Here is a 26,410-nt window from a genome sequence, read left to right on the forward strand (position 1 = left end):
TCATTTATTCCTCAGTCTTTATTCATATATCCTTTTTAATTAATATTAATACCCCTTTCTCCTCTTCCATCAAATAAAGTTTCCTTACCATTTTTCTTTACAAAAGTTTCACTCTCTCAATGGTTTAGATCTGTTTTCTGTAACATTATTATTAATGCATTACCATTGTAAATACAGGTCAGTACCATGTCTGTTCTATTTTTCAAATTATGTCACAGTAAAGATTATATTTCATTCTATTTAACTTCTTTTTTGTTTCTTTGTTTATATGTTGCAAACTGGTCCTTTATGGTCTTTTTTCACGTTTTGTTCCCCTTTACATATTTTTCTGTAGTACTGTTTCAAATGAGCTTGATATCTTTTTAAAGACACAATTTTCTCCCTCCCCAAGAAATAAACACTACATTAACTATATAAATATTTTTACAAATCAATAGAGCTGATGCACTATAGAAACAACTGTGTAGAGCTTTTTTAATGTTTCTCTCATTCAGACTTTATTTAGCAGAATAACAGCTGTTTTAACTCATTTATCTATGTATTTCTTGCTGCCAAATAACCAGTAAGTATTTCAGATGATGTAGCTGTTTTAAAAGGTCTTTATCCGGACATATTGACTCCACCATCCTTCAGACTAGCACTGGTTATCAAGGAAGGTAAATTGCCTTCCAATTCTAAGAGGAGTAGAGACTTACAGATCTCAGTGATTATAAAATACCATTCGGTGTGCATGTTTTACATTTCAGTTATACAAAACAACCACCTTCACTCAACTAATGTCCCTAAGTTAGTGTTCCCTGTGCATTATTTTTGTGAATCTTGCTATCAAGCCTCTCTTTTGGTCAACATACATATTAAATTTGCACTCTTTCTTACTCTTAGCACTTGCAGTACCAGATATAATATTATACTGAGTTCCATTACAAATTTTATTAATCTTCTTTTTCAGTCATCAATCATTAAGTTCTCCCGCTGCCATTTACATTGTCATAGTACCTTTATTATTATTTATAATGGATAGGTGCTTCCCTGTAATCTCTACTTCTGGCCTGGTGCCTGGTGGATATGTGCATCTTGAGGCAGTGTAGTAACTGCCTCATGGTTACCTACAACCATTTAACTTTAGAACAAACAAACCCAGTGTGTGAGAGATGTAGATACACAATGTCATTGGAGTAAAAACTCTCATATACCTACACGAAAAATGCAAGCCAGAAGTCAGCATTACATCCAAAATACTCACTACCATCACTAAGGAACAAACACATAGATCCACATATGTGGAGGTATACACATGTAATCTACCCAAACCTCCAAGATCTCTTCAAAGCATCTCTCAGTGGCCCCACACAAGCTAAAAAAAAGACAGCACCTCACACAACACATAACTCTTAAAATCATAGTAGCCCCACTTCCAAGCCCATAAAGCAACACACTACACAACCAAACATTCTAGTTATTGGGGATTCCATTGTAAGACATACTGATGTCCCCCTAACCAGGCTAAACAAGGAGAAGATCACAGTGAGCTGTCTGTCTGCAGCCAGGATCCACCAGATCATGCATGCACTTAGGTCTTTAAGCCACAAGTACCAGTATGACATGTGTAAACAATTTAAGATATACTTCACTGGACTATATGAACAGAGACGCTATGTAGCTCTCTGAATATGTGTCCCAGGTGGGTATGAATCTAGCCTTAAGTAGCATCCTACCTTCACCAATGATGATGCTACAGTACCAGCAAAAATGACTGACTTCAACAACTGGCTTAGTTTCTGGTGTCACAACAAGGGGATCCAATTATCTGTCAGCCTGGGGAGACATGACTGACAAACGACAATGCTTTGCCACAAATGGTTTGCATTTGTAACACTTGGCTTCCGAATACTAAAAAAACCTTATCTATTCCTTTAGCACCTTTTTAGGTCATGTTAATTTGTTAAACACTCCAAAATATCAAATTTACTCATGACTATCAGTCGGTCAACTTACCTGGTTAACAAATAGAAAATATAAAAATAAATAAATAACTATCCATACTGCCTCATACTGCTATCTCACCCAAGACTTCAGACAGCTCAGTACATTTCCTATTTTCTGTCATCTTCAGGCTATTGTTCATCCCCTTTGTTAAATCTAAGTTCCCACTAATACATTTATTCTGCTCTTTAATGCACATGTAAGTATTTTTCTCTCCTGCCTTAATAATTACTTTATTTCATTTTGCACTTGGAAGGGATGTGTTCCATAAAAAGTAATATAAAATAAAATAAATAAATGCATTTAATTAATTAATTAATTGTTTCTAGCCAAACTTACTGAGATATCTCACTTGAGAATTTAAAGGGGCACAACACAGGTCACCGAGTGAATGGATATGACAATTAGTGAAAGCTAATTTACTCCTCAGTATTTCATTTTAGAGAAGAAGCATTTATTTGACAATGCTTGGATACCTGGATATTGCTATCTCCACTGCCTAATGAGACAGATGTAGAGTAACAGGTGTAGAAATAGCACTACTGCTAATGAAGGCAATTTAATTATTTATCCCTTATTTCACATTAACTGTCAGCCTCATTCATGTAAGACCTCCTGGTAATCTGAGATAATACAGCAACAGATCTTAGAATAAACCACTCATCAGATGAGAAAGTAGTAATTAAGTACAGCCAATTTCCTATTTTCTAGTACATAAGTGTGTCCCTTATTGCTTGTTTTCTGAATGCCAAGATAGCGCAAATATGCAATCAATGCTTACCCTTTCATTCTAAAACGTTTTTTTTTTTTTTTTCAAAGTTGCATTCAGTTTGAAAAGCCGATTCTCTGGAGATGTTTCTGATACTTTAGGTGAGTTTGTAGGCGAGTGCTAGGTTAGCTGCCCTTACAGCCATTTTCAGCCTAGACAGTTTCTCTTTTTGTGCACCAATTAACCAATCCTGTTTGGTGTAAGACTGGCCTTATCAATCTCTGGTTGATAATTATATATTACTGGCAGTGGGAATAACTGGGATCATACCATAGATAACTTCAGCAGAGCCATGAGTGGGATAAAGTGTTTAGGATCTGCCTCTGTCCATTAGTACTATATGGGTAGTCCTGGGGTAAAGTTTCTATTAATAATCCATGGCTCCAAGTTGTGCTCGAATATAAAGAGGGATGAGTGTATGGGGAGTCTGTTCAAAAGCAATGGTATCCTTTATTTGGTGAACAACAGGTCTATGTTCAGTCAATAAATGGAAAAATCGCCAAACGGCATTACATTGAAAATGCCGTTCAGCAAAACTACTCATGTGAGGGGCTTCGCCCCCCCCAATATCCGTTGCTAATTATATATATAAACCCCGAGATCACACTACAGCGGTGAAAGGGAAAATTTCCTGACCCCTACCATAATGCGATCGTACTTGAATGACTCGATGAACAGCATGTTCAATAAGACATGCCGTTCAATGCATTTCCATTTGATGGCTGAACCTAAACCTGTGAACAACAGTGGAATAAAGGGACATCTATGTGTTGCTCCTCTATACAAATTAAATTTATCAGACAAACTCCCTCGCGCGCACACACACACACACACACACACACACACACACACACACACACACACACACACACACACACACACACACACACTACCCTATCTTCTAACCCCCTATATAACTTCCTTAAGAATTCAATTATTCCTACAAGAAATGTAAATCTGGCATTATTCTAAGCGTAAACTTCCAGCTTACCTCATCAAAACCTTTCCTTGCTTCTAGGCTTACTAGAAGTAATGATATTTCTGTCCTCTGCACCCTTATGAATTATGAGAGTTCTATTAATGTTGTCAGATGTCTGCCTTCTTTCTGCATATCCACAGTGATCTAGGTAAATCAGTTTTGACAAAGTTTTGCTAACCTTTTTGTTTATATAGATATTCATACTTTGTATTCATGATTTAATACTGAAATTTGTCTATTGTGCTAGGCAATATCTATAGGATTTTTTTTCCTTTAGGTACCACTAATGCATTCTTCCAGGATGCAGTCATCTTCCCTCTTTCAGTATACTATTGAATAAGTTCTTCCATATCCTTATTACAGTCTTTCCCCAAAAAATTCTACATTTCTGTGAGTTTTCCCAATTTTGGTGCCTTACCCGTAGCCTGACTGTCTATCACCAGTTTTACTTCTTTCTCCTCTATATTTACAAGTAGCTGTAGAGCCTCTAACTCTGCCATGTTTGACAAGACCAGATTTACCCTGACATCCTCAAAAAAATTATATCTACATAACCCCATTCATCTGATTCTAAAAACTTTCATAAAATACCCCAAATATTTTAATTCCTTGAGAGCCTTTTATTATTTTCTTAGAATTAAGATCCCTCAGCTTTATTATTGCTCTCTTTCCTTTCTTATTCTTTAATCACTACGCCAAAGAAATTCTGCTCTAGAGTTGTTGTCATCAAATAACTATTTTGGTATCACTTTTACATGCTCATGTATATTATCCAAATATTACTTGATACTCTCCCAGCACATCTCAATTCTTCTCCTTTCTCATTAGTAAACTATTCTATTGCACTTTAACCTTTGCCACCCCTTTACAACATTTGCATTACCATCTCCCATATCTCTCTTTTGTTTTATTTCACCCATAGCTGAAACCTCCCTACTTCTTTCCAAGCACCCGAGTATCTTCTGACCCATTTTACATCTTCCCCTTACTACTTCCCAAATCCTCTCTGCTACCCACTCTATAAATGTCTGCTTTTTCAATACATAAATGGGGAAGCACAAATGATTATCTACTTTCCCATTCCCATTCCCATGGGCCCTTCACTAAATGTTTAAATGCATGATTTGATATTGTAATCAAATACACCTCTCTTCCCTGAAATAGATGTGTATACTCTTGTGTTATTTGGTATTTATCCAACCTGAACAAAGTCTTACACATGCTGGAATGCTCCTAATGCTACAACTATATCCTCCATCCTGATTACTTTCATATATTCCTTACGAATCTATCCCCTTTATTAATGATCTCCCTCTTAGAACTCCCTGACACATCCTCATTATTACAGATTATATTCCAGTCTCTCCTTATAATTAGAATACCATGTTGAAAGGTTTCTTCTAACATTCTCCTCAGTTCTAAAACTTAATTATTGGGCAGGACATAAACACATAGCAAAGTCATTCTATTTACATAGCAGTAGCCCATCACTGCTTCAAATCTTCGTGTCCATCCTTAGTGTCCTCTATTACTAAAGGAACCCCCACTCCCTAGTAATATCATTGCTCCCCTTTCCTCTGCCCCAGTTATTAAGCTCAATAATCCCACTTGAATCCCTTTTTTTGTCAAAAAGACATTTTCATCCCTATCTGTAACACTGCTATTTGTTATCTACTCTTCTCTACATACGATAATAGCCTTTGCCTTTTCTCCCTGCATACGAGGCCATTCACATTCCAGGTTAATAAAGAAACTGCATCCATTTCCACAGATATTCCACTTTATCTTTGTCACTGCTTAGGTCTTCATTTTTGTATTTTTTTAAATATACCCCCCCCACACACACACACACACACACACACACACACACACACACACACAAAATTGCATTCCCATTCCATTTAGTCTGCATCATTTCATTACTCCATATAGATAAACTACCTTTATCCATATAAACTACAAGTCTTTTTAGTGGGTGCATTTCAGATTGTGATGCATTTCCTAACATTATAACAGCCTCCTAACCCCTCAGTTACAGACAAGCTCCACATAGCTTTGTTCATATATGTTTTAAAAACACTCTTGCCTCATCAGGCAGATGCCCCTATTTAATGGCAAATACCAAAACAAGCATTATCTAACCTAAACCTTAGGTTTGTTCTGCCAACTCAAATACTCTTGCCTGCTTTCCATTCAGCAAGAAAAAAATGCTATCTAAATATATTTATTTCATTTACTTCTTTGTGTTTTGTTCACTTATTTGTTTTGTTTTGTTTACCAGGAAAACTCAGCTGTGCACAATGTCCTCTTTCAGTTGAGGCCCAGGGAAAAAATCTCCATACATATAAAACTAAAGGATAATACATTCTACTAAGACATGTTCACATTCTGTCCACATATTAAGACATTGTATACCTATAATAACAATACATAAGACATTAAACATTTATAAATAATAATAAGACAGTAATACAAAAGGTTCCCAAATACATGTTACACATACTAGAAATAATACACTGTAGGAGTGTTTAAACAATGCTACAGTTTCACCACTGATGCGGTTTAACAGAATTTTAAGTGCAACACTTTTTATGGTGCCAGTGATAGCTGGTAGGCTTAGAGTGTGTAGAACAGAAGTGGGATAACATGGAAATAAAAGTATACAGTTAGTAATAGTTTACAATTTTAGTTTTGCATAGCAAGAAGTAAGATAATTTTGTAGAGTGCAATACAGCAACACATGGCTGCAGTTGGGCAAAATGCCAGTTAGAGTTTGTTTTTACCCTTATCCTGGAGAGTAACAGCAGCATATCCAAGAGTTAGGGAGTTGTTTTAGTTTACTTTTGATTATGTGTGAGTTTTCAGTGAGTATAATAGGGAGGTGAGTGGAGTTTCAGGCCTTAGAAACATGGGTGAATTGCATATCCTCTCCAGCTATGTTGTCAGACTTTTGAACCATGAAGAGATGTTTATCACTAGAGCAGTGTTGATGATTGGTTATCTACCGTTATAGAGAAGAGCTGGGGCTGGGAATCTTGCACTGTGATGTACACCACTGTGTGCTATGTGTAGCTGACAGAGAGAGAGAGAGACAGAGAGGGAAAGAGAGAGAGAGAAAGTGAAGTAGTGGACTAGCTCTAGCCAGTTAAGGTGCTTAAGGACAATGCAGTGGTACGAATGGTACATTTTACTGGATGCAAATTTGTCCATTTTTATTGTAACACTGCTCAAGTTTGCTCTTCTGTGTGGCCTGGATACTGCTGAAAACTTGTAAAGCATATAAGAGTGTGGGAAGAAGATAGGAGGAAGGGAGGGTTGTCCTACTTCCCTAATGTTTAACTATGTCTAAGAGATCCAACTTTTGGTGTGTCTTTTTGATAGCTTGTTGAAAATGTAAGTCAAATTTCAAACTAATGCCATAAGTGACACCTAGAACTTCAATTATTGTATTAAACATTGATCTCCCCCAAAGAGAGAAAATAACCTTCATATTTCCTACCATTTAACCACTTTTTCCACCCACAGCTTTAATTTTCATTCACTTGATTATGTTTTATATTATCTATCTCTCCATGTTTATATTTTATTTTTTGCTTTATTCATCACAGTACCACAGCTGCTCTGATGGTTGACATTACCTTCTTCCCTATAATTCAGTACATTCCTCCTTTAAGACTCATCTCATTCTTTTTGCCACTCTGCACTCTCCTATTCCTTTGTCTTTGCCTTTACTCTGATATCAATCCCTGGTAGGCAAGACAGTCTCTAATCTGCAGTCAAAACTTCTGCTTAGCCTCATCCCACTGTACAACCTGCCTTTTCTATTTATTTGCTTCCAGTACCTTGGTTCATATACCACTTTTCTCCAGTAAATTTAAGCCCCGTTTTACCTACTTTCTGTACCCTTACATGCACTCATCCCTTTTGTCAAAATCTCCTTTTTTATTTCAGTGTTGATTTAGTTTATAGAATACTCTCTGCAGCTTTATGAACATAATATTCTGTATCGCTGTTGTTGTTTTCCTTAAGGATCTACATCCAAAATCCTACTCTCTCCTCATTTCTAAAACTTCCCCATGTTTCATCGTCATACTTTTCCACTGTGATTTCTTACTTTTTGCTTGGATTATGTATATGAGCCTTAACTGCATAACTGATGTATTCATTCAAATCAGACAATCCTAAACCACTTTATTCTATGGGGAAGATCAACTTATCCCACTTAACACTTGCCCAGTTTCCCTTCTAAATAAATTATTTCAGCTATTCATTAATTACTGTCTACAACTTCTCCTTCGGTTGATAAAAATATATGCCCTACCAGTACATAAAACACAATGAATTGAAAATATTTTCACTGCTTACATCTTACTAACCATATCCATAATCAAGAGCTTCAAGTTCTTTGTTTTTGTATTATCTTTTGTCTAGTCTCTTCACACATATCCTTATCTGCTATAATTAAATCCTTTTTTAATCTATACACCTAAATATCCTATCTTATCATGTTCTCAAAAATGGGTATTGCTGAACCAATTCATATGTGTGTACATAGTTTACTACTGTAGTTTATTTTTACCTTCATTAATTTTATATCCTAAAAAGACTTAAAACTATCTCAAAAAATTCTTCTTCCTCCAGCTGTTCCAGTCAGGGGTCACCACCACGGATCATCTGTTTCCATTTCTTCTTGTCCTCTGCATCTTGCTCTGTCACAACATCCACCTGCATGTCCTCTCTCACCACATCTATAAACCTTATCTTAGGCCTTCCTCTTTTCCTCTTACCTGGCAGCTCCATCCTTAGCATCCTTCTCCCAATATACCTACCATCCCTCATCAGCACATGTCCAGACCAATGCAATCTCACCTCTCTGGCTTTTTCTCCAAACTGTCCAACCTAAGCTGACGCTCTAATATACTGATTTCTAATCCTGTCCATCCTCATCACACCCATTGCAAATCTTAACATCTTTAGCTCTGCCACCTCCAGCTCTGACTCCTGTTTTTTCATCAGTGCCACCATCTCCAACCCATATAACATAGCTGGTCTCACTACCCTCTTGTAGGCCTTCCCTTTCACTCTTACTGGTACTCATCTGTCACAAATCACTCCTGACACTCTTCTCCACCCACTCCACCCTGCCTGTACTCTCTTCTTTATCTCTCTTCCACACTCACCATTACTCTGAACTGCTGATCCCAAGTATTTAAACTCATCCACCTTCACCAACTCTAGTCCCTGCATCCTCACCATCACTCTATCCTCCCTCTCATTCACACACATATATTCTGTCTTAGTCCTGCTGACCTTCATTCCTCTCCTCTCTAGAGCATATCTCCATCTCTCCAGGGTCTCCTCAACCTGTCCCCAACTCTCAATACGGATCACAATGTCATCCGCAAAAATCATAGTCCACAGGGACTCCTGTCTGAGCTCGTCTGTCAACCTATCACCATTACAAATAAGAAAGGGCTCAGAGCTGATCCTTGCTGTAATCCCACATCCACCTTGAATGCATCCGTCACTTCTACTGCAGACCTCACCACTATCAGACTACCCTCGTACATATCCTGTACCACTCTTACATACTTCTCCGCCACTCCCAACTTTCTCATACAATACTACATCTCCTCTCTAGCCACCCTGTCATATGCTTTTTCTCAGTCCACAAAGACACAGTGCAACTCCTTCTGAACTTCTCTATACTTCTCCATCAACACCCTCAGACACCTTCAGAGCAAACATCACATCTGTAGTGCTCTTTCCCAGCAGGAAACCATACTGCTGCTCACTAATCATCACCTCCCTTTTTAACCAAGCTTATACTACTCTTTCCCATAACTTCATGTTGTGACTGATAAATTGTATCCTTCTGCAGTTACTATACTGGAAAGGCTCACCCAGACTCTGCCACAGCTTGCTGTGAGGGAAAGATTAGTTTGCTTTTTATTTCCTGTGTTTTGTATTACTTTATTGTCTTTTTTCTAATTTGTATACTGTGATTTGTTTTCTTTACACTATGTTTTACTTGTATTCTGCTTTTAACTGCATATTAAAACTTGAAAAGAGACCACAGCTCTGTCTCTTGTGAGTTAGAATTTTTCACCCTCCCACCCTGTTACTGTTGTGTTCTTAAACACCACTGTCTTTCTAGTTGCCTACCCCTTATGTTAATCTGACCATATACCTTGTTCCCCTCTCTCCTTTCACTGGCTGGTGCGAGTAAGCACAATATTAGCATTTTGTGAAATCACTCCCCTTCAGCTATTTAAATTTATTGGCCATCCTACAGTATTCCATAGTACCAGAATACAAAAGTGACCACACCCTTTCAATCTATATTGCTCTTTTAAAAATAGTGGCTCTCCATTAAAACTTAACTTTTTAGACAGCTAAAAGTTAAGTTACCCACTTTCATATCTAGCTACTTGATGCACACTGCAGTGTTTTGGATAAACCATTTTTTTCATGTTACCTTTAAGCATCTATTGCAAGACCAACAGTTATTGGATAACCCACATTCTGCCTCTCAGCAGTCATCTTGGGATTAGTGCTTCTGTTTTGTCCTGGTGAGAGAAGGAGTACAGAGACATTATTTCCTGGAGACTGCTGATCACTAGAAAGCCTAATAACTTCTTTATAGGAGACAGCTTAGAATCTGTGCTTATATTCTGATCCTGGTGAGAGAAGAAGCAGAGTGCACTGATTCCTGACTGTTTCTGGCTGGAGAGTGAGTGTCTGTGCTTAACATTCTTGTTTGTCGGGTTGCTGTTCGAGGCACCTACCAGAGAAAGGCTACAAGCCTACAGACCCTTGCATCATCTGGAATAAGACTGCAGATAACCAAACAGGCTGTGGCCTGCTTCTCTTCTTGGGATTGGTGCTAACATTTTGCTTCTGAAGAGAGAAGAAGCAAAGGAGCATTGTATCCCAACAGAGTGAAGCTGTAGTGAGACCAGCATTAGTAGTAGCCAGGCAGTAGCCATTCATGTATCCCCCTCTTTTCATCATTCTTGACAAGCTAATTCTTTGTTTTCAGTAAGTACTGCTTGATTTGTTTCTAACTTCAGAATATCTGCCTAAATACTTCATCCTTAAATTTTCTAGGTCTACGCATTAGTTTCCCCTCAAGTGTTTGGCAGTGCTCTGTACAGACACAGACATCTTGAGTGACATTTTTCTAGTAAAAGCACAATTGAAATTTCTCCAGTACATAGTCGCATACAGGACAATTAGTTTGCAGTGCCATGGATATGAACCTTCCTATTGTCTGCGATACTGGCTTGGTGGATATGGGCATCCTGAGGCAATGTAGAAATTGCCTCATGTTTACTGACAACCAGTAAATTCTCAAATAAACTGATATTGTATGTGAGAGATGTATTTACACAATGTCACCGGAGGCAAAGCTCTCACATAGAAGTACTCTTAATGTCATTAAGGTTGTCAGTAGTACACATGCTGCATCCATCACGCAAAATTCAAACCACACATATAGATCTGTATATGCTGAGGCACTTACATGTAACCTTCCTAAACCACAAAGTCCTCCTAGATGAAGTACAAATAACAAATACCCCCAGCAGCTTCAAATGAGCTCTTTAAAAACAACACCTACATCAACACATAGAGCTAGATCTCATGGAGCCTCTACCTCTAAGCCCATAATGCAAGTCACCACACAATCCAACATTATAGTCATTGGAGACTCCAACTTGAGACACCCTGATGTCCCTCTCACCAGGCTGAGTAAGGAGAAAGTTAAGGTCATTTGCTTATCAGGGGCTAGGATCTGTCACATTACACATGCACCTGGGTCGTAGGAGCACAGTTACCAATATGACTCAGTCATAGTCCATGTGGGAGTAAATAACCTGAGATGTACCTCCCTAGACTATATGAAGAGAGACATCTTGGATCTCTCGGAATATGTGTCTCAGGCTAGTATGAGCCTAGCATTGAGCAGCATTTTACCTTCTCCAAGGATGATGCCACAAAAAGAACAAAAGATGATTGGCTTTAATAATTGGCTTAGTTTCTGGTGTCATATTAGGGGGTACAATATTTGTCAGTATGGAATGAAATGGTCAGTAGACCCCACTGCTTTGCCAGGTATGGTCTGCACCTCTCACCTCTAGACTTTCAAATATTAGCTAAAACATTGTTTTCCCCCATAATGCATTTTTAGGCAATGCCAAAATGAAAGTACTTCTGGCACAGCAAATCAAAACCAAGAAAATCTAAAAGTATTACTGCTCAATGCTAGGCTTCTAAACAAAAAACTTCACTCCCTAGAAGTTCTCTTTTCCCTAGAGAATACTGACGTCTGTGTGGTCACTGAGACATAGTTTAAAGCTGCAGAGAGCACACCAACAGTGCAAGATTATAATGCCTTCCACACACTTAGGCCAGCTACTTCACAGACAGGGACTAAAGGTGGAGGTGTCTCTATTTACATCAAAAATAAATATACTTCAAGGCTGGTCAAACAGGACAATGCGCTTGAGCTGCTCCATGTTCAAATCACCATAGGTAAAATCCAATACCACTTCCTTGCAAGATATAGGTCCCTCTATATGACCCAGGAAACACATACCATGTATTTAAACATATTAGAAACATTAACCAGCCACCCCAATACCATATTCATGGGTGACTTTAATTACCCCACTATTAACTGGGAATCCTATATGACACCAAATGTAGATGCACAGAGATTCCTGGATTTTGTAAACACAAACTCCCTGGACCAGATACTCAATAAACCAACCAGGGGTGCAACCATTCTGGATTGGGTCCTCGCTAATAATGCGTACTTGCATTATGACAGCTGGCACCCTGGCCATCAGAAAAAAGCCATAGTTAAGGGGCAGATGGTCAGGGCGGCCAGGATGGTCAGTGAAGAAGTAGATTTTGTAGAAGAGATGAAATATATTATGCAATTATTCATACATAGGGGATACCCAGAACAATTTTGTGTTAAAATATTTAATGAAGTAATAAATAAAAGAAAAAATGGAATATACACAGCAATTTTAAAAACAGGTTCGTTGAACAAAATATCAATCAATAATGAAGATGCAATGGATAAAGATGGTTACAATAATGCCCCATTGTATATTATTAAATTTGACGATTGTTCCAAAGATATAGAATATATCATCAAGAGAAATTGGGACTTTTTTGTCAATGATAAAATAGGGAGACAAATGTTCAACGGAATAATACAATTTGTATATAAGAAAAGTCCTTCTTTTAAAAATATATTAGAAAACAAAAGAAATATGGAAAAATACACAAGTGCAAAAGAAGGAAGCTTTAGATGTGGGACATGTAGTACATGTAGTTACATTCAAGAAACAGGTACTAACATTAGGATTAATGAATGTAATATTAGGATAAATGGACATTATAATTGTCATACAATAAATCTAGTATATATAGCCTTGTGTCAACAATGTAAAGCCTTTTACGTGGGAAAAACTAAGAGGAAATTTAGAGAACGAATTAAAGAACATATACTAGATATACAACATCATAAAAATAGTAATGCTTTAGCAAGACACATTATAGAATATAATGATCACAAGTTTAAATTTATTGTTATAAATCAAATAAAACAGGATTTACAAGGAAGGACAACTATGTATCATTTAGATATGGAGGAACTCAAATGGCAAATACAACTTAATTCATGTATACCTCCGGGTATAAATGAATATATGACCATTATGCCATTATTAAAACTGAATAGAATATACAATAAATGATACATGGTATCATATAAAACATCAATTTATATTATTTACATTTAATATATTTATTAATACATAATATAATTAAATTATAGTTTAAAACAATTCATAGTATTGTATATTAACACAATTGATTTAAGAACTATTAGATTGCATACTAAATGTAAATAATAAATATACAACATTTGCATTTAAATAACAATTGTACATATTACATATCCCAATATAATATGATTCAGCATATTGGTTGTGATTATGCATATTAGTAGTACATTTTTTATTAAAATTCATTACATATAATTGTATATAAAATATGCATAAAGAATATCTAATAATCAATAGGTTCCAGTTGAATATATTTACAATTGTACATGTATAAATTACTGTTAATATATATTAGATACATCAATTATTAATAATGGTATTACATATATATTTACAAAAATAAGTAGTTTTTATAAAAAAACTTATCAATGGAGTATTTGGATACTGTATAAGAAGTTTTTAAGTGTAATAATGCATAATTATTTAAGTATATGTATATATAAGTAGGAATGTATGATTTAGTTGTGCATTTAAACATGATGAATTTTTTAACAAAATGCCATTTCCTTTTTAAGAAATTTATGGCGGGAAATTAGGCTATTAATTGAGTGATTATTGAATAATCAACACTGTATAAAATGAGTGAGTTACAATGATAGTATGTATTCTGAAGAAGTTCGGAAGGACGAAACCTAGGTCAATAAAGCAGTTTTCGTTATATAGTTCATGTGGTGGCTTTCTGTATTTGGTTGGTACCTATAAGTTTTGTTTTGGAGCCTGTTTTCATCTCCTTATTGGCATTGGGCTTATCTCACCTTGCTTTCAACAGCAATGTAGAAATTGCCTCATGTTTACTGACAACCAGTAAATTCTCAAATAAACTGATATTGTATGTGAGAGATGTATTTACACAATGTCACCGGAGGCAAAGCTCTCACATAGAAGTACTCTTAATGTCATTAAGGTTGTCAGTAGTACACATGCTGCACCCATCATGCAAAATTCAAACCACACATATAGATCTGCATATGCTGAGGCACTTACATGTAACCTTCCTAAACCACAAAGTCCTCCTAGATGAAGTACAAATAACAAATACCCCCAGCAGCTTCAAATGAGCTCTTTAAAAACAACACCCACATCAACACATAGAGCTAGATCTCATGGAGCCTCTACCTCTAAGCCCATAATGCAAGTCACCACACAATCCAACATTATAGTCATTGGAGACTCCAACTTGAGACACCCTGATATCCCTCTCACCAGGCTGAGTAAGGAGAAAGTTAAGGTCATTTGCTTATCAGGGGCTAGGATCTGTCACATTACACATGCACCTGGGTCGTAGGAGCACAGTTACCAATATGACTCAGTCATAGTCCATGTGGGAGTAAATAACCTGAGATGTACCTCCCTAGACTATATGAAGAGAGACATCTTGGATCTCTCGGAATATGTGTCTCAGGCTAGTATGAGCCTAGCATTGAGCAGCATTTTACCTTCTCCAAGGATGATGCCACAAAAAGAACAAAAGATGATTGGCTTTAATAATTGGCTTAGTTTCTGGTGTCATATTAGGGGGTACAATATTTGTCAGTATGGAATGAAATGGTCAGTAGACCCCACTGCTTTGCCAGGTATGGTCTGCACCTCTCACCTCTAGACTTTCAAATATTAGCTAAAACATTGTTTTCCCCCATAATGCATTTTTTAGGCAATGCCAAAATGAAAGTACTTCTGGCACAGCAAATCAAAACCAAGAAAATCTAAAAGTATTACTGCTCAATGCTAGGCTTCTAAACAAAAAACTTCACTCCCTAGAAGCTCTCTTTTCCCTAGAGAATACTGACGTCTGTGTGGTCACTGAGACATAGTTTAAAGCTGCAGAGAGCACACCAACAGTGCAAGATTATAATGCCTTCCACACACTTAGGCCAGCTACTTCACAGACAGGGACTAAAGGTGGAGGTGTCTCTATTTACATCAAAAATAAATATACTTCAAGGCTGGTCAAACAGGACAATGCGCTTGAGCTGCTCCATGTTCAAATCACCATAGGTAAAATCCAATACCACTTCCTTGCAAGATATAGGTCCCTCTATATGACCCAGGAAACACATACCATGTATTTAAACTTATTAGAAACATTAACCAGCCACCCCAATACCATATTCATGGGTGACTTTAATTACCCCACTATTAACTGGGAATCCTATATGACACCAAATGTAGATGCACAGAGATTCCTGGATTTTGTAAACACAAACTCCCTGGACCAGATACTTAATAAACCAACCAGGGGTGCAACCATTCTGGATTAGGTCCTCGCTAATATGGCAGTCTGCTGCACAACCTCTGTTGTAATGTCTTCCCTGGTAAGGCCAGACCACAAATGGTCTCCTTTGAAGTAAAAATAAAGCCTGGACCCCTAGCTAAACCTGAAACATTCAGGAACTATTCTAAGGCTAAACTCCTTCTATTAAGTGATAACCTGGCAAAATGTCAAGCTCCCATAAACCCTGAGAACACTTCTGCCTATGCAGAACTGTTCACAGAAACCCTATACAAGCATGTTAATAGCTGCATAGAGGCAACTGTACCCACCAGGAAGAAGTTCAGAATTAACTCAAAAAACAAACTACCTTGGTGGGATCACAAAATCAATCAGCTATATAACAGGAGGAAGAAAATCATGGCAAAAGTTAGGAGGTAAAGCAGAATAAAAGCACCCTCATCAAATTAAACAAACAACTCAGAGGACAAATAAAGTCTACCAAAGCCAAATTTGAGGTAAGTTTGGCCTCCCAGGCCAAGGACAACAACAAAGCATTCTTTAGCTATGTCAACAACCTCAAAGGCAATACAAAATTGTGTGTAGAGCTCATTGTAAATGGAGCCACCTATACTGAGCCAGAAGATATAGCAAACCTCCTGACTGATAAATTCAGCTTCTACTTTACCCTTCTCTCCCCCTCAACCTTCCTTCAAGAAATATCATCAAATATAACTCCCTCTACTATCACAAAGGAACAGGCCCTTAATGCTTTCTCTACGATCAAGAACACTATGTCAATTGGCCCAGACAATATCCCAGGAAGACTTCTAAATAACATGAAACATGACCAATCAGGGCCTCTGGAATTACTATTTAATTGTAGCCTCTAAACAGGCTTCATGCCTCATGAATAGAGAAAGGCAACAATCATCCCTCTGCACAAAGGTGGGCCATCTAAAGACTCTAGAAACTAAAGACCCATAAGTCTCACTAGTCTTATATGTAAAGCCATGGAAAGAATTATCATGGAGATGATCAATGGGAATATAATAACCCTCCAGACACTGGACCCAATTCAGTTTGGTTTTGTCAAGGGCAGATCATGCCTACTCAACCTGGTGAACTTCGAGAAGGTCACCAAAGCAATGGATGAGGGCAAAGTCGTTCACACTGCCTACCTTGACCTGGCCAACGCATTTGACAAAATACCCCACTCAGATATTGTTGACAAACTCAATAGGTTAGGTACAAACCCGTATGTCACCCAGTGCATAGCCAACTGGCTCACAGACAGGACCCAGGAAGTTAGAATTATGGAGTCCACCTCTACAAAGAGGCCAGTCACAAGTGAAGTCCCTCAGGGATCAGTCCTTGGACCACTCCTTTGTGGCATTTACTTCTCAGAAGTCAAGACCAATGTTAGTGGTCTCTGGCTGACTAAATTTGCAGATGATTTGAAATTAGGAGCTGTCATTGAATCTCACACTGACGCAAATGCTCTCCAGGAGGGGCTGACACAGACAAACAACTGGTGTCAGAGCAATAGACTAAACCTAAATGCCAAGAAATGCATAATAGTATCCTTTGGGAAGTCATCCATTCCTGGTAACTATCATATTGACAATACACCCCTTAGAGATGACACAGTAGTCAGGGACTTAGGGACACACATAGATAGTAATCGAGCCTTTGATCATCACATCATTACACTGGAGAGGAAATCATTCTATGTTACACAACTTATAAACAAAGGTATGGCATTTAAGTCCAAGGAAGTCATTGTTCCACTGTATTCAGCATTCATCAGTCCTATCATTGAGTACAATGCCCTTTTGGTGTGTACCCAACCAGGCATATCCAACAACTGGAACATCCACAGAGGTTTCTCACTAAAAGAATACAAGACGTAAGTAATATGCCATATGCAGACCATCTCAAGGTCCTATCCTTGTATTCTGTCTCCTATAGGCTTTTGAGGGGAGAGCTATGCCTGCAATACAGGGCATTGTCAGATCCCACTCTGATGGACCTCCATATCCACAAAGCAAACAGCACCAGAATTACCCTTTCCAAAGACCTAAACCTTCTCTGTGATATACATAGGACCTGCTGGAGAGATAGGTATGTATCCCAGAGACTACCCCATATGTGGAACAAGCTCCCCATCCATGTGAAGTAGAGTTCCTCCCTAACCCAATTCAAATGCAACCTGGACAACTAGATGAGGAAACTGGAAATTCATCCCTGGTTTGGCAACTATGTCTCTAATCCAAACAGGTAACCTGTAAATGTTTCATCTCCCAGGCCCAAGCTTACACTCATCAAGGGTATCAAAACTTGTCAGAGATTTGGGATACGTGGCTAGGCTTAAAAAGCTCCTTGTGGTCATTAGCCTAGTAAACACCAGTGAACCTATAAACCTATAGCACAACTCATCACCCTTATTCTTAAAAACTGATACCAAAACACTGGTTCTTCACTCCTCAGGCATCCTCTCACATTTCAAAATTTCATTAAACAATCTGGTTAAAATGTCCACTGCCATCTCTCCTCAACACCTATTCTACAACACTGAAATATCCTTATCTGAATTTATCAAGTACTAAATAATATCATCTGTGAATTTTTGATTACCATAATATTAAAAAAGACAATAAATCTCGACACCTATAAAACTGGTAGTAAAGTCCAAAAAATTAAGAGTTCACCCACGGACAAATAGATTGTCATGCTCTTTCATCCTTCTTACATAGGACTTATTTAGAACAACCAAATACATTCAGTTAAAGTTTAAACAGTCTTAAAAATCATGTGACCAATATCAATTAATTCATGAAACACACCTATGAGACCAATATAAGTTACAAACAACATTATTAAAGTATAATTCCTTTAATAAAAGCATTAATAATAGATCACAATAAAAATACTTAAAATATTTTAAAATTTATTTATTCAAAATAATACTAGATATCTACAAGCTAAAACAATTTCAAAGATGACTAAAAAATATTAAGATTAAGTAATTATAACTTCTTTGTTTTACTCTTAAAGATGGTTAAAATAGAAAGGTTTTTATTAATACCTGGTTGTGATGTGGCATTTAATCTTATTTGCTATTGTTAACTCATGAATTTCAGTATCTAGTTCCCACCACCCTCTTCTGGAACTCCTAGGAATGATATCTAAGATACTGAATTTAAATCCTTTGAACCCCTGGCAGGTTACACTATGTTTATAAATGGCATTGTTGCAATTTTTATTACCTATCACATAAACATGGTCATAAATTATCTTCCTTAGTTGTTTATCCCTTTTGCCAACATAAAAATATTCTCATTTCATACAAACTGTAATATAGATGATGCCCTTAGTACTACAGTTAACATGCTGGAGAGATAGGTATGTATCCCAGGCACTACCCCGTCTACGCAACAGGCTCCCTATCCATGTGAAGCAGAGTTTCTCCCTAACCCAATTCAAGTGCAACTTGGACAATTGGATGGGAAACCATAAATTCATCCCTGGTTTGGCACTTATGTCTCTAATGCAAATAGGTAACCTGTAAATGGTTCATCTCCCAGGCCCATACTTACACTTATCAAGGGTATCAGAACTTGTCAGAGATTTGGGAAGCATGGCTAGGCTTAAAAAGGCCCTTGTGATTGTTAAGCTAGTAAACACCTATGAATCTATTTCTTAACCAAATTGCAAAAGGAAGGTTTGGAATAGAAATGGTGAGAGCTTCCAAAAAGGGAACTGTTTACACATGCCACAATGAGAAGTACCCTTAAAACTTACAGGTAACAATATTTTAGGATGTTCAAAATGAAATTTGAAATTTTTACCCATCTTAAAAACAAATTTGGGGGTATCACCTAATACAGTCAACAGGTCTGGGTTCTATTTAAAATGTATCCATCTCTTTATAATAATATCTTTAATTTCTTTATAACCAGTACCAAAGAGTACAACCATACTACTAATAAGTGTTTTAATTTCAATTGCTTAGCTACTGGTGAACATAGCCCCCAGATTTAATAAACTCCATGTAGGAATAGTGTTATTCCTACACGGAGTAAATGGTGTCTGTGTCCGCATCTCCCGCTCGGCAGACTGCCTTGCATATTAAAAAAGGAGCATTACTGAGGGGGGAGCCATGTACATGGATACTGAATGAGTGCTAGGGTTGTGTTACAGTGCTCACAGATTTGGAACATGCCCCCTGCACTTTCAAAGTGCTGTATGGAACTTTCCAATAAAAAAGTGTCCTCAGACACTTAAATGCAAGATTTAAAATTAATTGTCATGTAGGGTGTGTGTTACAGTATCCGTAACACTCCTCCTGCATTGTGAAAGTGCTGTACAGCACTAAATAAATGAAAAGAAAGTATCCTCAGACACTTAAGTAATTGTGTACTATAATGTCATGTAGGGGGTGTGTTTCAATATCCATAACACACCCCCTGCATAGTAAAAGTGCCATACGGCACTAAAATGAAAAGAAAGTGTCCTCAGACACTTAACTAATTGTGTACTGTAATGTCATGTAGGGGGTGTGTTACAGTATCCGTAACACACCCCGTGCATTATAAAAGTGCCGTATGGCATTAAAACAATAAAGAAAGTATCCTCAGACACTTATTTAATAATGTGAAGTATAATAGTTTAATTTTTAATTAATGATTAATTTTTTTTATTTCGGTTTCCTCAAAGTTTAAGCATAGCTGAGTGGGTTTGTGTGATGCGGCGCTTTGTCAGCAGTGCTTAAACGTATCAAACAGCTATACAGAAATGTATAGCTAAAATGCTCACAGCTAGGTTACCTGAGTGGTTAGAGTCATGGCTTCATGTGCCATAGGTGCACGGTTCAAATACCAAGCCAGGCTGTTCAACTTTTACATGGGAAAGCATTTTTGTATTAGATTTTATTTTATGTGTTGATGTAGTTAGTGATATTTGTTAACCAGGGTAGTGTAGTTGGTCCAGAATCCCAGTGTCAGTGGAGATATGAGGTGAAAACCACCATTTAAACACAAGTGTCTGATACAGTACAGTCACTCCCCAAGGTAATGTAATGAAAGCACATTGGGGAAGGTCATGTAAAATAAAATACATTCACTTAATAATAATAATAATAATAATGTATCAATAATGAGTACATAATACCCAATTCTAATTTTTTAAAGGAAAATTTTGTTTGCCCTTAGCTCAGTTCTGCTAAGCAATGCTTAAACAGGACCTGTCTGAGCAATACTTAGCAATGATTAGCTCTGCTTAGCTGGTTTGAGCATTGCTAAGAATTCTCATTCTAAGCAGTATTCAGCTCAGCTAAGCGGATTTGCGCACTGCTAAGTACTGCTCAGCATTTGCCACTTTAAGCACTGCATAACCCAGCTTAGCGAGTTTGCACACTGCTGAGCTTTGCTCGGCATTTTTGAAAATGGGCCAATGAAGATAAAGGGCAGAAATATGGCCTTATTTAAACCACACAGACAGGAACACAAGCAGAATCTGTTAGAGTTTGATCCCTGTAGGAACTATGGCAGGTGCAGGAGAGGGAGTGCACTTTCAAGCACAGAGCTGGGGCATGTTGGAGTCCAGGGTCATGGCTGGACTCCTCCTAAAAAACCATGACAACAGACTGCTGCAGGGCCAGTACCAGGGCTCAGAATACAAGTCTTACCACCACCAGACACACACAGCTCATCTCCATGGCCCAGCTGAACACCACCCCTCCAGACGTGCACACATGATGTCAACTGTATGGTCCAGCCTAGGCCTGTGGCAACCCCACACCACACCCTGTGCATGTGATGATACCTGTGTCACATCCCTGTTATCAATACCATCGATGCAGGGACATACTAATATGTGTCTGATGCACAGGGTGAATATAGTACAGGTAATGCCAGTGTGTAGTTTACTACTGTTATGTCATGTAAGGTGCTGTCTCCTGCCAAGTGTCATGGGTACACATCGAAGTGTATGTACTTTTGTGCCATGATGCTTTATTGCTGTTAGTACTGCTGACTGACTGTTGTCTCACAGATCTTACTCAGTTTCTGTTCCAGGTGTCTGTGTGTATACATCCTAGGGAGCTGCTGCCATTACCAAAGCCGAGTATGGCAGAGTGGAAACACAGAGACCTTTTCATCACCAAGGTACAGCTGTATATGTGCAAGTTTACCTAGGTGCATATGAATGCAACAGTGTGTGAGGGACAATAGGGACAGACAGCATAACCTTGCATGCATACCCTTGACACAGCCAGATAGCCTTCATACATGCTATCTGGGTGTTCCGTAGGATCCAAGGTTCATATATACAGAGAAGGTTACTAGAGTACTGGCCTCTGGGTCCCTTACAAGCCTAGTCATTACTTTATCATCAATCAGCACCTGTTGCCCCAGCATTGTTGGACACAGGTTGAACCCTAGGGACAAATGTGTGTTTCCCATCCACTCAACTTTGATGCAGTTGATGAGAGTATGCATGGTAGTGTGTTTGACATGATTGGGGAGTATAGTCCTGACACAAGGCAGCCTCTGGGAGTCAAACCTGACTCTCCCACATGTGTTTTTGCTATCTCATATGTGATGCAGGCCTCTCATACCAGTAATACACACAGAGTTATACTCTCATATATGGGGCAGCTGTTGAAGGGCTGAGCAAAACATTGCCATCTAGGCATGCCACAAACACCTGTGGACAACCTGACTAATAACCAGTGGGGCAGTACTGATTGTGGGTGTTAAAATAGCCTTTACAGTTTCTGCAGGTGTCTGCATAGGTGCATAGCAGACCGGCCATGCTGCTAATGTATTGTACTGACTGAGGACTATTCAGAGGTACTGGCCACCATTTGTCTGGATGTGGTCCCTTCACCTATGTGGTGAACCACATACAAGCATTTTCTGACCACTACTGCTATTTGCTGTCTGAATGCAACATTGTTAGCATCCTGACTACCCAGGTCTGTCATTGCAGTTTGTGTGTTTATGGGGTTGGTGCTGATGTGGGGAATACTGGGGCCATGTCCTTGCTATATGGTATGCTGGCACTGCTGTCTCCATTCAGCATGATGCCAGGACCTTGGCACCATTCCATACCCACTGTATGGCCCACTGCAGTGTGTTAACAGCAGTTTGTGACTCAATGACAGACTGCACAATACTCACAGTTGACACAGCCTTAGGCAGTACCTACATATGTGGGTGGTGCCTGTTAACATTCATGTGTATATACATGTGGGTCATTGGGGGTAGCAGGCAGTCACAGGTCCTTCACATGTCTACATACTGCACACACATAGGTGACAAAGATTGTGTTGTCACCTTATCAAATGAGGACTGTGGGACACATCTTGTAGTAACGTGACAGTTGGCAGGACATACCATACCCACGGCAAGTGCAACACACAGGACTTCCTTTGGTGCTCTACTATGACACCTTCTTTGTTTGACATTACCTTAGCATATGCTATTTGTCATAACATTATGGTACTTCTGATATGCAATAACTGCTCTATGCAATTAGTAGACAACTGTATGAAATGTTTGCTAATACTACACCCCTAGACCTCTGTATTGTTTCAGTTGTCATCACAGGTCACACCTTGCCAAACATGGACTTCAACCTGCAGGGTGGTACAGATGGTGGCCATACGTCTGACCTCTACTTATGTCTGCAGAATCTCCTGATGTTTGCCACATATTTTGTTTCCATTTGTCATAACATTGTGGATTTCTGGCAAATTGTTGGAAAAGCATGACAAACTAACATTACAGATTGATGACAGATATTGTCATGTCACAATATATACACTTTGGAAAGTGCATTCAAATGTACAACATGTTCTGGTATCTACTTTCCATGAGTGTCACAGCAATATGTGAAGGTTGTGCTCAGTGTGTTGTCTTTTCCCCACTGTTCCGTATGTTTTTAACCAGATGTCTGTCTGTGAGGGTTTGAGAGGTATGCTGTTGGCCGTAACACAGTTAGACTGCTGTAAGGGCATATACATACATATACATACGCACGCGTGTACACACACACACACATATGCACACACAGTTGACTGGGGATATGCATTGAAACACACATGCACACAGAGTTGACACTTCAATTAGAACACCTACCTATCTTGTTATGTACAGTATAGACTCACATGACTATTGCACAAGCCACAGTGCCTTTGTGTTAGAAAATATGTAACTGAGCTTCTGTGGTGGACGACATCTGTAGAGGCCCTGACTAGGTTGGCAATGGGGTAGTTAACAGCATGGAACAGCCACACAAATTGGTATAACCACTGCATACATACAGGCAAGACAGCCACAGGGGATATGCATACAGAAACACATACACTCACACAGTCAGCAGTAGTCGGATTAAAACACCTACCTATCTACTTGTATGTACTACAGTGTGATGTACATATTGCATGCACCATGGAGATTATATGTCAGTGATATAACTCACAACCTCTTACACCAATTAATCTTGGGAATGCCTTCATGAATGGTGGGATAAACCACAAAAAATAGGGACTGTTCTCACATATTGCTCTTACAAACCTAGACAAGAAATATGGTAACAGATCTTGCATCAGCATGATGTTTCAGATGGGTATGATATCTGAAGCTGACATGTCTGTCAGTATGGCAACTGTCACATATTTGCCAATGATTTGTCATAAAACCCATTGTTATGAGACATGGGCCACATATATGTTGCAAACATCTGCACATTCTGCATACATCTGTACAGATGACTGGTATGGCCTGCAGAGTTTGGCATGGTGCATCTAAGGTGGATGACAACAACAGGCTCTTTAAACAAATGCCATGGGGAGGGGGGTCAAAAAGTCTTAAAATGGTATATGCAATGCATACAACAGCCACAGGGGATATGCTTCACACATAAGCACACACACACATACACACACACACACATACACACACACACACACATTCAGTTGAATAGTTGTCTGTATCGAAATTCAACCCCCTACCTACCTAGTCGTATGTACTATCGTGCTACCTATTTATTGCATGTGCCACAGAGCTTATATGCCTAGACAGTGTCCAACAGTGGATCTAAGGTGGATGACATGAACAGGCCCTGTAAAGTAATGCAATGGGGGGGGTCACCAGGGTGTAACAGGCCTCAAAATTGAATAACTAACACACACACACACACACACACACACACACACACACCACACTAGCCAGAATTGAGATTAAAACTCCAACCTATCAAGTTTTCTGTACTATAGTGCTATGCAATTATCACATGCACCATGGAGCTTATAGGAATGAAGTGTGTCCAAAAGTACTTCTAAGGTGAATAACATCAGCAGGCCTTGTAAAGTAGGGAAATGGGAAGCTTACTGGGTGGAAAAGGCCTCAAAATACTTTAATCTACAAACACACACACAGTTGGCAGTACTAAGATTAGAACCACTACCTATCTAGTTATATGTACTATAGTACTATGTATTTATTGCAGGCACCACAGAGCTTATAGGGCTGAAAAGTGTCCAAAGGTACTTCTAAGGTGAATGATATCAGCAAGCCTTGTAAAATAGGACAATGGGTAGTTTACTGGGTGGAAAAGACCTCAAAATACTTTAACCTACAAACCCACAGTTGCCAGTGCTGAAATTAGAACCACTACCTATCTAGTTATATGTACTACAATGGTACATATTTATCTCATGTGCCACAGAGCTTATAGGGGTAAAGAGTGTCCAAAAATACTTCTAAGGTGAATGACATCAACAAGTCTTGTAAAATAGGGCAGTGGGAAGTTTACTGGGTGGAAAAGGCCTCAAAATACTTTAACCCACAAACACACGCTGTTGCCAGTACTGAGATTAGAACCCATACCTATCCATTTATATGCACTATAGTGCTACATATTAATCGCATGTGCCACGGAACTTATAGGGCTGAGGGGTGTCCAAAGGTACTTCTAAGGTAAATGACATCAGCAAGCATTGTAAAGTAGGGCAGTGGGAGGTTTACTGGGTCAAAAAGGCCTCACAATACTTTAACCTAGAAACACACACACACACACACACACACACACACACACACACACACACACACACACACACACACACACACACACACACACACACACACACACACACACACACACACAAAGGCAGGTGAGGTGAGATTACAACCCCTACCTCACTACTATTACACAACGGAGGTCACCTTTATACTGGCAAGTGCCAGGGGTTACAATTGGTGTGCAAATGTCTGCATGAAGACACCACTCTATGCCTTTCGGGGTGTCTCTCTCTCTCTCTCTCTCTCTATGCCTCTCTCTCCATCTGTCTGTCTCTCTCTCTCTCTATTCATCTCTGTCTGTCTCTCCCTCCCCCTGTCTCTGCCTGTCTATAATTGATATATTTGTATATGTTACCTATATATATATATATATATATATATATATATATATATATGTGTGTGTGTGTGTGTGTGTGTGTGCATGCGTGTATGTCTACCACACTCAACAGATAAGGATATATCACATATGTGCCACCACCAGATAGCTGTGGGTAATCCTGTCTGATAGGGTGGGGAGAA

This window comes from Protopterus annectens, chromosome 5.part0 (assembly GCF_019279795.1).
Source record: "Protopterus annectens isolate FY-2018-M chromosome 5.part0, PAN1.0, whole genome shotgun sequence".
NCBI classification, from domain to species: domain Eukaryota; kingdom Metazoa; phylum Chordata; order Ceratodontiformes; family Protopteridae; genus Protopterus; species Protopterus annectens.